Source organism: Lampetra planeri, unplaced genomic scaffold (assembly GCF_965212315.1).
Source record: "Lampetra planeri unplaced genomic scaffold, kcLamPlan1.2.h2 scaffold_115, whole genome shotgun sequence".
Taxonomy (NCBI): Eukaryota; Metazoa; Chordata; class Hyperoartia; order Petromyzontiformes; family Petromyzontidae; genus Lampetra; species Lampetra planeri.
Window position 1 is genome coordinate 88474 of NW_027613862.1, and position 13686 is coordinate 102159.

The window sequence follows — 13686 nt, forward strand, 5'->3', positions numbered from 1 at the left end:
GGGCTGGTCACCCCGTGGTGCCCTTATAAAACTCAACGTTTAACCTACTCACGCCGGCTTGTGCCCGCCCTCACAGTCGGCCATATTTGCGGAATACACCACGCCGCCGTTGACCCTGCAGGCCATTGACCGAGCAACCCAACGTGTTCCTACCAGCTCCCTCCGCAGGACAATGTGTTTATTTGATAAGAGCTCGTTTGCCCGTCCAAGGACGGCTGCATATTGCAGTAAATCTGAAATTTTGAATAGAAAAATTGTTCAGCTCATGATTATTAATTAGGGTTGCCCCATGTGGAGTGACGTCACCCCCTCATGGTTATTGTGAGGGGGTGGGGCATGTGGAGTGACGTCACGGCCTCGTGGTTATTGTTGAGGGGTGGGGCATGTGGAGTGACGTCACCTGCTCATGATTATTAATGAGGGGAGGGGTGGGGCATGTGGAGTGGGCTTCCTTCTTGTGCATTCGTGTAAATTTCCACGCGAACATGAATATTAATGAGGGGGGAGGGGCCTCTTTTGCAGTGACGTCACGCACGGACGTAGCACTTTGCTGCGTATATTTATTTTTAACCGTCATTTTGCGTAATCGATTATTTAATACTGGTTGGAACCTCCTGGTTACACCAGCCCACAGGGGATTATTGTGTCCGTCGTGCAGGGGCTGGGTGGGAAGGGAGGGGCTGGGTGGGGAGGGGCTGGATGGGGAGGGTGGGGCTGGGTGGGGGGTGGGAGGGCTGGGTGGGAGGGGAGGATGGGGAGGAGCTGGGTGGGGCTGGGTGGGGAGGATGGGGCTGGGTGGGGCTAGGTGGGGAGGGGCTGGGTGTGGGGTGGGAGGGAGGGGCTGGGTGGGGAGGGGCTGGGTGTGGGGTGGGAGTGGTGGGGCTGGGTGGGGAGGGGCTGGGTGTGGGGTGGGAGTGGTGGGGCTGGGTGGGGTGGGGCTGGGTGGGGAGAGGCTGCTCACCCCGTGGTGCCCTTATAAAACTCAACGTTTCACCTACTCACGCCGGCTTGAGCCCGCCCTCACAGTCGGGCATATTTGCGGAATACACCACGCCGCCGTTGACCCTGCAGGCCATTGACCGAGCAACCCAACGTGTTCCTACCAGCTCCCTCCGCAGGACAATGTGTTTCAGCTCAACCTTCCTCTGCGTTCGTGTACAAATCCACCTACTCATGAATATTAATGAGGGGGGAGGGGTAGGCCTCATGTGGAGTGACGTCACGCGCGGGACGGACAGACGTTTCTGGGTGAATATCGTCGGTAATTATTTGTGGGGAGCGATCGTGGAGCGGCCAACACCGGCGACGATTATCTGAACCGGTCATGGGCCTCCCCTAGGTCGACTCAGCCTCAAGCGAGATACTTTGTGCGGTGTGTAAACATCGCCACTGGGGAGACAAAGGCGGCCGGGCGTGGTGCTGGCCACCCACCCCCTCGTGTACTGTTCCGGCCTTCATAGGTGCTCGCTAACAGCACTTGCCCCTACCGCCTGTTAAGGCTACACGGCGGATCTTTGTCTTTATATTACAGAGACCTCCCGTGTAGTCGACACGGTCTTGTGAGGCCAATGCTGAAGATATTCAGACACTGGACATGGATTCCCACAGACTTAGAGACCCATAGACTGATATCGAGCCATAGACTCACACAGGCTTACAGAGACCAATAGACTAACAGACGCACGTATAGACCCAAACTTACAGAGACCCACAGGCTCATATCGACTAATATACTAACACACTGAGACGCACAGACTTAGAGACCAATTGCACACACAGCTTATACACAGCACACAGATCATACAGCACACAGTATACAAGCTCATACACAGTATACAACAAGCTCACACAGTATACACAGTATTACAAGCTCACACACTATACAAGCTCACATAGCTCACACACAGTATACAACAAGCTCACACACAGTATACACACAGCTCACACACAGTATACACACAGCACACACACAGTATACACACAGCACACACACAGTATACACACAGCACACACACAGTATACACACAGCACACACACAGTATACACACAGCACACACACAGTATACACACAGCACACACACAGTATACAACAAGCTCACACACAGTATACACACAGCTCACACACAGTATACACACAGCACACACACAGTATACACACAGCACACACACAGTATACACACAGCACACACACAGTATACACACAGCACACACACAGTATACACACAGCACACACACAGTATACACACAGCACACACACAGTATACACACAGCTCACACACAGTATACACACAGCACACACACAGTATACACACAGCACACACACAGTATACACACAGCACACACACAGTATACACACAGCACACACACAGTATACACACAGCACACACACAGTATACACACAGCACACACACAGTATACAACAAGCTCACACACAGTATACACACAGCTCACACACAGTATACACACAGCACACACACAGTATACACACAGCACACACACAGTATACACACAGCACACACACAGTATACACACAGCTCACACACAGTATACACACAGCACACACACAGTATACACACAGCTCACACACAGTATACACACAGCACACACACAGTATACACACAGCTCACACACAGTATACACACAGCACACACACAGTATACACACAGCACACACACAGTATACACACAGCACACACACAGTATACACACAGCACACACACAGTATACACACAGCACACACACAGTATACACACAGCACACACACAGTATACACACAGCACACACACAGTATACACACAGCTCACACACAGTATACACACAGCTCACACACAGTATACACACAGCTCACACACAGTACACACACAGCACACACACAGTACACACACAGCACACACACAGTATACACACAGCACACACACAGTATACACACAGCACACACACAGTATACACACAGCACACACACAGTATACACACAGCACACACACAGTATACACACAGCTCACACACAGTATACACACAGCTCACACACAGTATACACACAGCACACACACAGTATACACACAGCACACACACAGTATACACACAGCACACACACAGTATACACACAGCACACACACAGTATACACACAGCTCACACACAGTATACACACAGCTCACACACAGTATACACACAGCTCACACACAGCTCACACACAGTATACACACAGCACACACACAGTATACACACAGCACACACACAGTATACACACAGCACACACACAGTATACACACAGCTCACACACAGTATACACACAGCTCACACACAGTATACACACAGCTCACACACAGTATACACACAGCACACACACAGTATACACACAGCTCACACACAGTATACACACAGCACACACACAGTATACACACAGCACACACACAGTATACACACAGCTCACACACAGCACACACACAGTATACACACAGCACACACACAGTATACACACAGCTCACACACAGTATACACACAGCACACACACAGTATACAACAAGCTCACACACAGTATACACACAGCACACACAGTATACACACAGCACACACACAGTATACACACAGCACACACACAGTATACACACAGCACACACACAGTATACAACAAGCTCACACACAGTATACACACAGCACACACACAGTATACAACAAGCTCACACACAGTATACACACAGCACACACACAGTATACAACAAGCTCACACACAGTATACACACAGCACACACACAGTATACACACAGCTCACACACAGTATACACACAGCACACACACAGTATACACACAGCTCACACACAGTATACACACAGCACACACACAGTATACACACAGCACACACACAGTATACACACAGCTCACACAGTATACACACAGCACACACAGTATACACACAGCACACACACAGTATACACACAGCACACACACAGTATACACACAGCACACACACAGTATACAACAAGCTCACACACAGTATACACACAGCACACACACAGTATACACACAGCTCACACACAGTATACACACAGCTCACACACAGTATACACACAGCACACACACAGTATACACACAGCACACACACAGTATACACACAGCACACACACAGTATACACACAGCACACACACAGTATACACACAGCACACACACAGTATACACACAGCTCACACACAGTATACACACAGCACACACACAGTATACACACAGCTCACACACAGTATACAACAAGCTCACACACAGTATACACACAGCACACACACAGTATACACACAGCACACACACAGTATACACACAGTATACACACAGTATACACACAGCTCACACACAGTATACACACAGCACACACACAGTATACAACAAGCTCACACACAGTATACACACAGCACACACACAGTATACAACAAGCTCACACACAGTATACACACAGCTCACACACAGTATACACACAGCACACACACAGTATACAACAAGCTCACACACAGTATACACACAGCACACACACAGTATACACACAGCACACACAGTATACACACAGCACACACACAGTATACACACAGTATACACACAGCACACACACAGTATACACACAGCACACACACAGGTCACACACAGCTCACACACAGTATACACACAGCACACACACAGTATACACACAGCACACACACAGTATACACACAGCACACACACAGTATACACACAGCACACACACAGTATACACACAGCTCACACACAGTATACACACAGCACACACACAGTATACACACAGCACACACACAGTATACACACAGCACACACACAGTATACACACAGCACACACACAGTATACACACAGCACACACACAGTATACACACAGCTCACACACAGTATACACACAGCACACACACAGTATACACACAGCTCACACACAGTATACACACAGCACACACACAGTATACACACAGCACACACACAGTATACACACAGCACACACACAGTATACACACAGCACACACACAGTATACACACAGCACACACACAGTATACACACAGCACACACACAGTATACACACAGCTCACACACAGTACACACACAGCTCACACACAGTATACACACAGCACACACACAGTATACACACAGCACACACACAGTATACACACAGCTCACACACAGTACACACACAGCACACACACAGTATACACACAGCACACACACAGTATACACACAGCACACACACAGTATACACACAGCACACACACAGTATACAACAAGCTCACACACAGTATACACACAGCACACACACAGTATACAACAAGCTCACACACAGTATACACACAGCACACACACAGTATACAACAAGCTCACACACAGTATACACACAGCACACACACAGTATACACACAGCTCACACACAGTATACACACAGCACACACACAGTATACACACAGCACACACACAGTATACACACAGCTCACACACAGTATACAACAAGCTCACACACAGTATACACACAGCACACACACAGTATACACACAGTATACACACAGCTCACACACAGTATACACACAGCACACACACAGTATACAACAAGCTCACACACAGTATACACACAGCACACACACAGTATACAACAAGCTCACACACAGTATACACACAGCACACACACAGTATACAACAAGCTCACACACAGTATACACACAGCACACACACAGGTCACACACAGTATACACACAGTATACACACAGCTCACACACAGTATACACACAGCACACACACAGTATACACACAGCTCACACACAGTATACACACAGCACACACACAGTATACACACAGCACACACACAGTATACACACAGCACACACACAGTATACACACAGCACACACACAGTATACACACAGCTCACACACAGTATACACACAGCACACACACAGTATACACACAGCACACACACAGTATACACACAGCACACACACAGTATACACACAGCACACACACAGTATACACACAGCACACACACAGTATACACACAGCTCACACACAGTATACACACAGCACACACACAGTATACACACAGCACACACACAGTATACACACAGCACACACACAGTATACACACAGCACACACACAGTATACACACAGCACACACACAGTATACACACAGCACACACACAGTATACACACAGCTCACACACAGTACACACACAGCACACACACAGTATACACACAGCACACACACAGTATACACACAGCTCACACACAGTATACACACAGCTTACACACAGTATACACACAGCACACACACAGTATACACACAGTACACACACAGCTCACACACAGTATACACACAGCACACACACAGTATACACACAGCACACACACAGCTCACACACAGTATACACACAGCTCACACACAGTATACACACAGCACACACACAGCACACACACAGTACACACACAGCTCACACACAGTATACACACAGCTCACACACAGTATACACAAAGCACACACACAGCACACACACAGTACACACACAGCTCACACACAGTATACACACAGCACACACACAGTATACACACAGCACACACACAATATACACACAGCACACACACAGTATACACACAGCACACACACAGCACACACACAGCTCACACACAGTATACACACAGCACACACACAGTATACACACAGCACACACACAGTATACACACAGCACACACACAGCTCACACACAGCTCACACACAGTATACACACAGCTCACACACAGTATACACACAGCACACACACAGTATACACACAGCACACACACAGCACACACACAGCTCACACACAGTATACACACAGCACACACACAGTATACACACAGCACACACACAGCTCACACACAGTATACACACAGCTCACACACAGTACACACACAGCACACACAGTATACACACAGCTCACACACAGTATACACACAGCACACACACAGCTCACACACAGCTCACACACAGTATACACACAGCTCACACACAGTATACACACAGCACACACACAGTACACACACAGCTCACACACAGCTCACACACAGCTCACACACAGTATACACACAGCTCACACACAGTATACACACAGCACACACACAGTACACACACAGCTCACACACAGCACACACACAGTACACACACAGCACACACACAGTACACACACAGCACACACACAGTACACACACAGCTCACACACAGCACACACACAGTACACACACAGCACACACACAGCACACACACAGCTCACACACAGCACACACACAGCTCACACACAGCACACACACAGTACACACACAGTACACACACAGTACACACACAGCTCACACACAGCACACACACAGTACACACACAGCACACACACAGCACACACACAGTACACACACAGCACACACACAGCTCACACACAGCTCACACACAGCACACACACAGTACACACACAGCACACACACAGTACACACACAGCTCACACACAGTATACACACAGCTCACACACAGTATACACACAGCACACACACACAGTACACACACAGCACACACACAGTACACACACAGCTCACACACAGTATACACACAGTATACACACAGCACACACACAGTATACACACAGCACACACACAGTACACACACAGCACACACACAGTACACACACAGCACACACACAGTACACACACAGCACACACACAGTACACACACAGTATACACACAGCACACACACAGTACACACACAGTACACACACAGCACACACACAGTACACACACAGCTCACACACAGCTCACACACAGTACACACACAGCACACACACAGTATACACACAGCACACACACAGTACACACACAGCACACACACAGTACACACACAGCTCACACACAGCTCACACACAGTATACACACAGCTCACACACAGTATACACACAGCACACACACAGTACACACACAGCTCACACACAGCTCACACACAGTATACACACAGCACACACACAGTATACACACAGCTCACACACAGTATACACACAGCACACACACAGTATACACACAGCTCACACACAGCTCACACACAGTATACACACAGCACACACACAGTATACACACAGCACACACACAGTACACACACAGCACACACACAGTACACACACAGCTCACACACAGTATACACACAGCTCACACACAGTATACACACAGCACACACACAGTACACACACAGCACACACACAGTACACACACAGCTCACACACAGCTCACACACAGTATACACACAGCTCACACACAGTATACACACAGCTCACACACAGCACACACACAGCACACACACAGTATACACACAGCTCACACACAGTATACACACAGCTCACACACAGCTCACACACAGTATACACACAGTATACACACAGCTCACACACAGCTCACACACAGCTCACACACAGTATACACACAGCTCACACACAGCTCACACACAGTATACACACAGCACACACACAGTACACACACAGCTCACACACAGCTCACACACAGCTCACACACAGCTCACACACAGTATACACACAGCTCACACACAGCTCACACACAGCTCACACACAGCTCACACACAGTATACACACAGTATACACACAGCACACACACAGTATACACACAGCTCACACACAGTATACACACAGCACACACACAGTATACACACAGCACACACAGTATACACACAGTATACACACAGCTCACACACAGTATACACACAGCACACACACAGTATACACACAGCACACACACAGTATACACACAGCACACACACAGTATACACACAGCTCACACACAGTATACACACAGCACACACACAGTATACACACAGCACACACACAGTATACACACAGCTCACACACAGCTCACACACAGCACACACACAGTATACACACAGCACACACACAGTATACACACAGCACACACACAGTATACACACAGCTCACACACAGCACACACACAGTATACACACAGCACACACACAGTATACACACAGCTCACACACAGTATACACACAGCACACACACAGTATACACACAGCTCACACACAGTATACACACAGCTCACACACAGTATACACACAGCACACACACAGTATACACACAGCTCACACACAGCACACACACAGTATACACACAGCACACACACAGTATACACACAGCTCACACACAGTATACACACAGCACACACACAGTATACACACAGCTCACACACAGTATACACACAGCTCACACACAGCACACACACAGTATACACACAGCACACACACAGTATACACACAGCTCACACACAGTATACACACAGCACACACACAGTATACACACAGCACACACACAGTATACACACAGCTCACACACAGCACACACACAGTATACACACAGCACACACACAGTATACACACAGCTCACACACAGCTCACACACAGCACACACACAGTATACACACAGCACACACACAGTATACACACAGCACACACACAGTATACACACAGCTCACACACAGCTCACACACAGCTCACACACAGTATACACACAGCACACACACAGTACACACACAGCACACACACAGTATACACACAGCTCACACACAGTATACACACAGCTCACACACAGTATACACACAGCACACACACAGTATACAACAAGCTCACACACAGTATACACACAGCACACACACAGTATACACACAGCACACACACAGTATACAACAAGCTCACACACAGTATACACACAGCACACACACAGTATACACACAGCTCACACACAGTATACAACAAGCTCACACACAGTATACACACAGCTCACACACAGTATACACACAGCTCACACACAGTATACACACAGCTCACACACAGTATACACACAGCACACACACAGTATACACACAGCTCACACACAGTATACACACAGCTCACACACAGTATACACACAGTATACACACAGCACACACACAGTATACACACAGCTCACACACAGTATACACACAGCTCACACACAGTATACACACAGCTCACACACAGTATACACACAGTACACACACAGCACACACAGTATACACACAGCACACACACAGTATACACACAGCTCACACACAGTATACACACAGCTCACACACAGTATACACACAGCTCACACACAGTATACACACAGCACACACACAGTATACACACAGCTCACACACAGTATACACACAGCTCACACACAGTATACACACAGTATACACACAGCTCACACACAGTATACACACAGCTCACACACAGTATACACACAGTATACACACAGCACACACACAGTATACACACAGCTCACACACAGTATACACACAGTATACACACAGCTCACACACAGTATACACACAGCTCACACACAGTATACACACAGTATACACACAGCTCACACACAGTATACACACAGCACACACACAGTATACACACAGCTCACACACAGTATACACACAGTATACACACAGCTCACACACAGTATACACACAGCACACACACAGTATACACACAGCTCACACACAGCTCACACACAGTATACACACAGCACACACACAGTATACAACAAGCTCACACACAGTATACACACAGCACACACACAGTATACACACAGCTCACACACAGTATACACACAGCACACACACAGTATACACACAGCACACACACAGTATACACACAGCTCACACACAGTATACACACAGCTCACACACAGTATACACACAGCTCACACACAGTATACACACAGTATACACACAGCTCACACACAGTATACACACAGCTCACACACAGTATACACACAGTATACACACAGCACACACACAGTATACACACAGCTCACACACAGTATACACACAGTATACACACAGCTCACACACAGTATACACACAGCTCACACACAGTATACACACAGTATACACACAGCTCACACACAGTATACACACAGCACACACACAGTATACACACAGCTCACACACAGTATACACACAGTATACACACAGCTCACACACAGTATACACACAGCACACACACAGTATACACACAGCTCACACACAGCTCACACACAGTATACACACAGCACACACACAGTATACAACAAGCTCACACACAGTATACACACAGCACACACACAGTATACACACAGCTCACACACAGTATACACACAGTATACACACAGCTCACACACAGTATACACACAGCACACACACAGTATACACACAGCACACACACAGTATACACACAGCACACACACAGTATACACACAGCTCACACACAGTATACACACAGCTCACACACAGTATACACACAGCTCACACACAGTATACACACAGCACACACACAGTATACACACAGCACACACACAGTATACACACAGCACACACACAGTATACAACAAGCTCACACACAGTATACACACAGCACACACACAGTATACAACAAGCTCACACACAGTATACACACAGCTCACACACAGTATACAACAAGCTCACACACAGTATACACACAGCTCACACACAGTATACACACAGCACACACACAGTATACACACAGCTCACACACAGTATACACACAGCACACACACAGTATACACACAGCTCACACACAGTATACACACAGCTCACACACAGTATACAACAAGCTCACACACAGTATACACACAGCTCACACACAGTATACAACAAGCTCACACACAGTATACACACAGCTCACACACAGTATACACACAGCACACACACAGTATACACACAGCACACACACAGTATACACACAGCTCACACACAGTATACAACAAGCTCACACACAGTATACACACAGCACACACACAGTATACACACAGCTCACACACAGTATACACACAGCACACACACAGTATACACACAGCACACACACAGTATACACACAGCACACACACAGTATACACACAGCACACACACAGTATACACACAGCTCACACACAGTATACACACAGCACACACACAGTATACACACAGCTCACACACAGTATACACACAGCACACACACAGTATACAAGCTCACACACAGTATACACACAGCACACACAGTATACAACAAGCTCACACACAGTATACACACAGCTCACACACAGTATACACACAGCTCACACACAGTATACACACAGCACACACACAGTATACACACAGCACACACACAGTATACACACAGCACACACACAGTATACACACAGCACACACACAGTATACAAGCTCACACACAGTATACACACAGCACACACACAGTATACAACAAGCTCACACACAGTATACACACAGCACACACACAGTATACACACAGTATACACACAGCACACACAGTATACACACAGCACACACACAGTATACAACAAGCTCACACACAGTATACACACAGCTCACACACAGTATACAACAAGCTCACACACAGTATACACACAGCACACACACAGTATACACACAGTATACACACAGCACACACACAGCTCACACACAGTATACACACAGCTCACACACAGCTCACACACAGCACACACACAGCTCACACACAGCTCACACACAGTATACACACAGCTCACACACAGTATACACACAGCACACACACAGTATACACACAGCTCACACACAGTATACACACAGCACACACACAGCACACACACAGTATACACACAGCTCACACACAGCTCACACACAGTATACACACAGTATACACACAGCTCACACACCGCTCACACACAGCACACACACAGCTCACACACAGCTCACACACAGTATACACACAGCTCACACACAGTATACACACAGCTCACACACAGTATACACACAGCACACACACAGTATACACACAGCTCACACACAGTATACACACAGCACACACACAGCACACACACAGTATACACACAGCTCACACACAGCTCACACACAGTATACACACAGCACACACACAGTATACACACAGCTCACACACAGTATACACACAGCACACACACAGCACACACACAGTATACACACAGCACACACACAGCTCACACACAGCTCACACACAGTATACACACAGCACACACACAGTATACACACAGCTCACACACAGTATACACACAGCTCACACACAGTATACAACAAGCTCACACACAGTATACACACAGCTCACACACAGTATACACACAGCTCACACACAGTATACACACAGCTCACACACAGTATACACACAGCTCACACACAGTATACACACAGCTCACACACAGCACACACACAGCTCACACACAGTATACAACAAGCTCACACACAGCTCACACACAGTATACACACAGCTCACACACAGTATACACACAGCTCACACACAGTATACACACAGCTCACACACAGTATACACACAGCACACACACAGTATACACACAGCACACACACAGTATACACACAGCTCACACACAGTATACAACAAGCTCACACACAGCTCACACACAGTATACACACAGCTCACACACAGTATACACACAGCTCACACACAGTATACACACAGCTCACACACAGCACACACACAGCTCACACACAGTATACAACAAGCTCACACACAGCTCACACACAGCACACACACAGCTCACACAGCTTACACACAGTATACACACAGCTCACACACAGCACACACACAGCACACACACAGCACACACACAG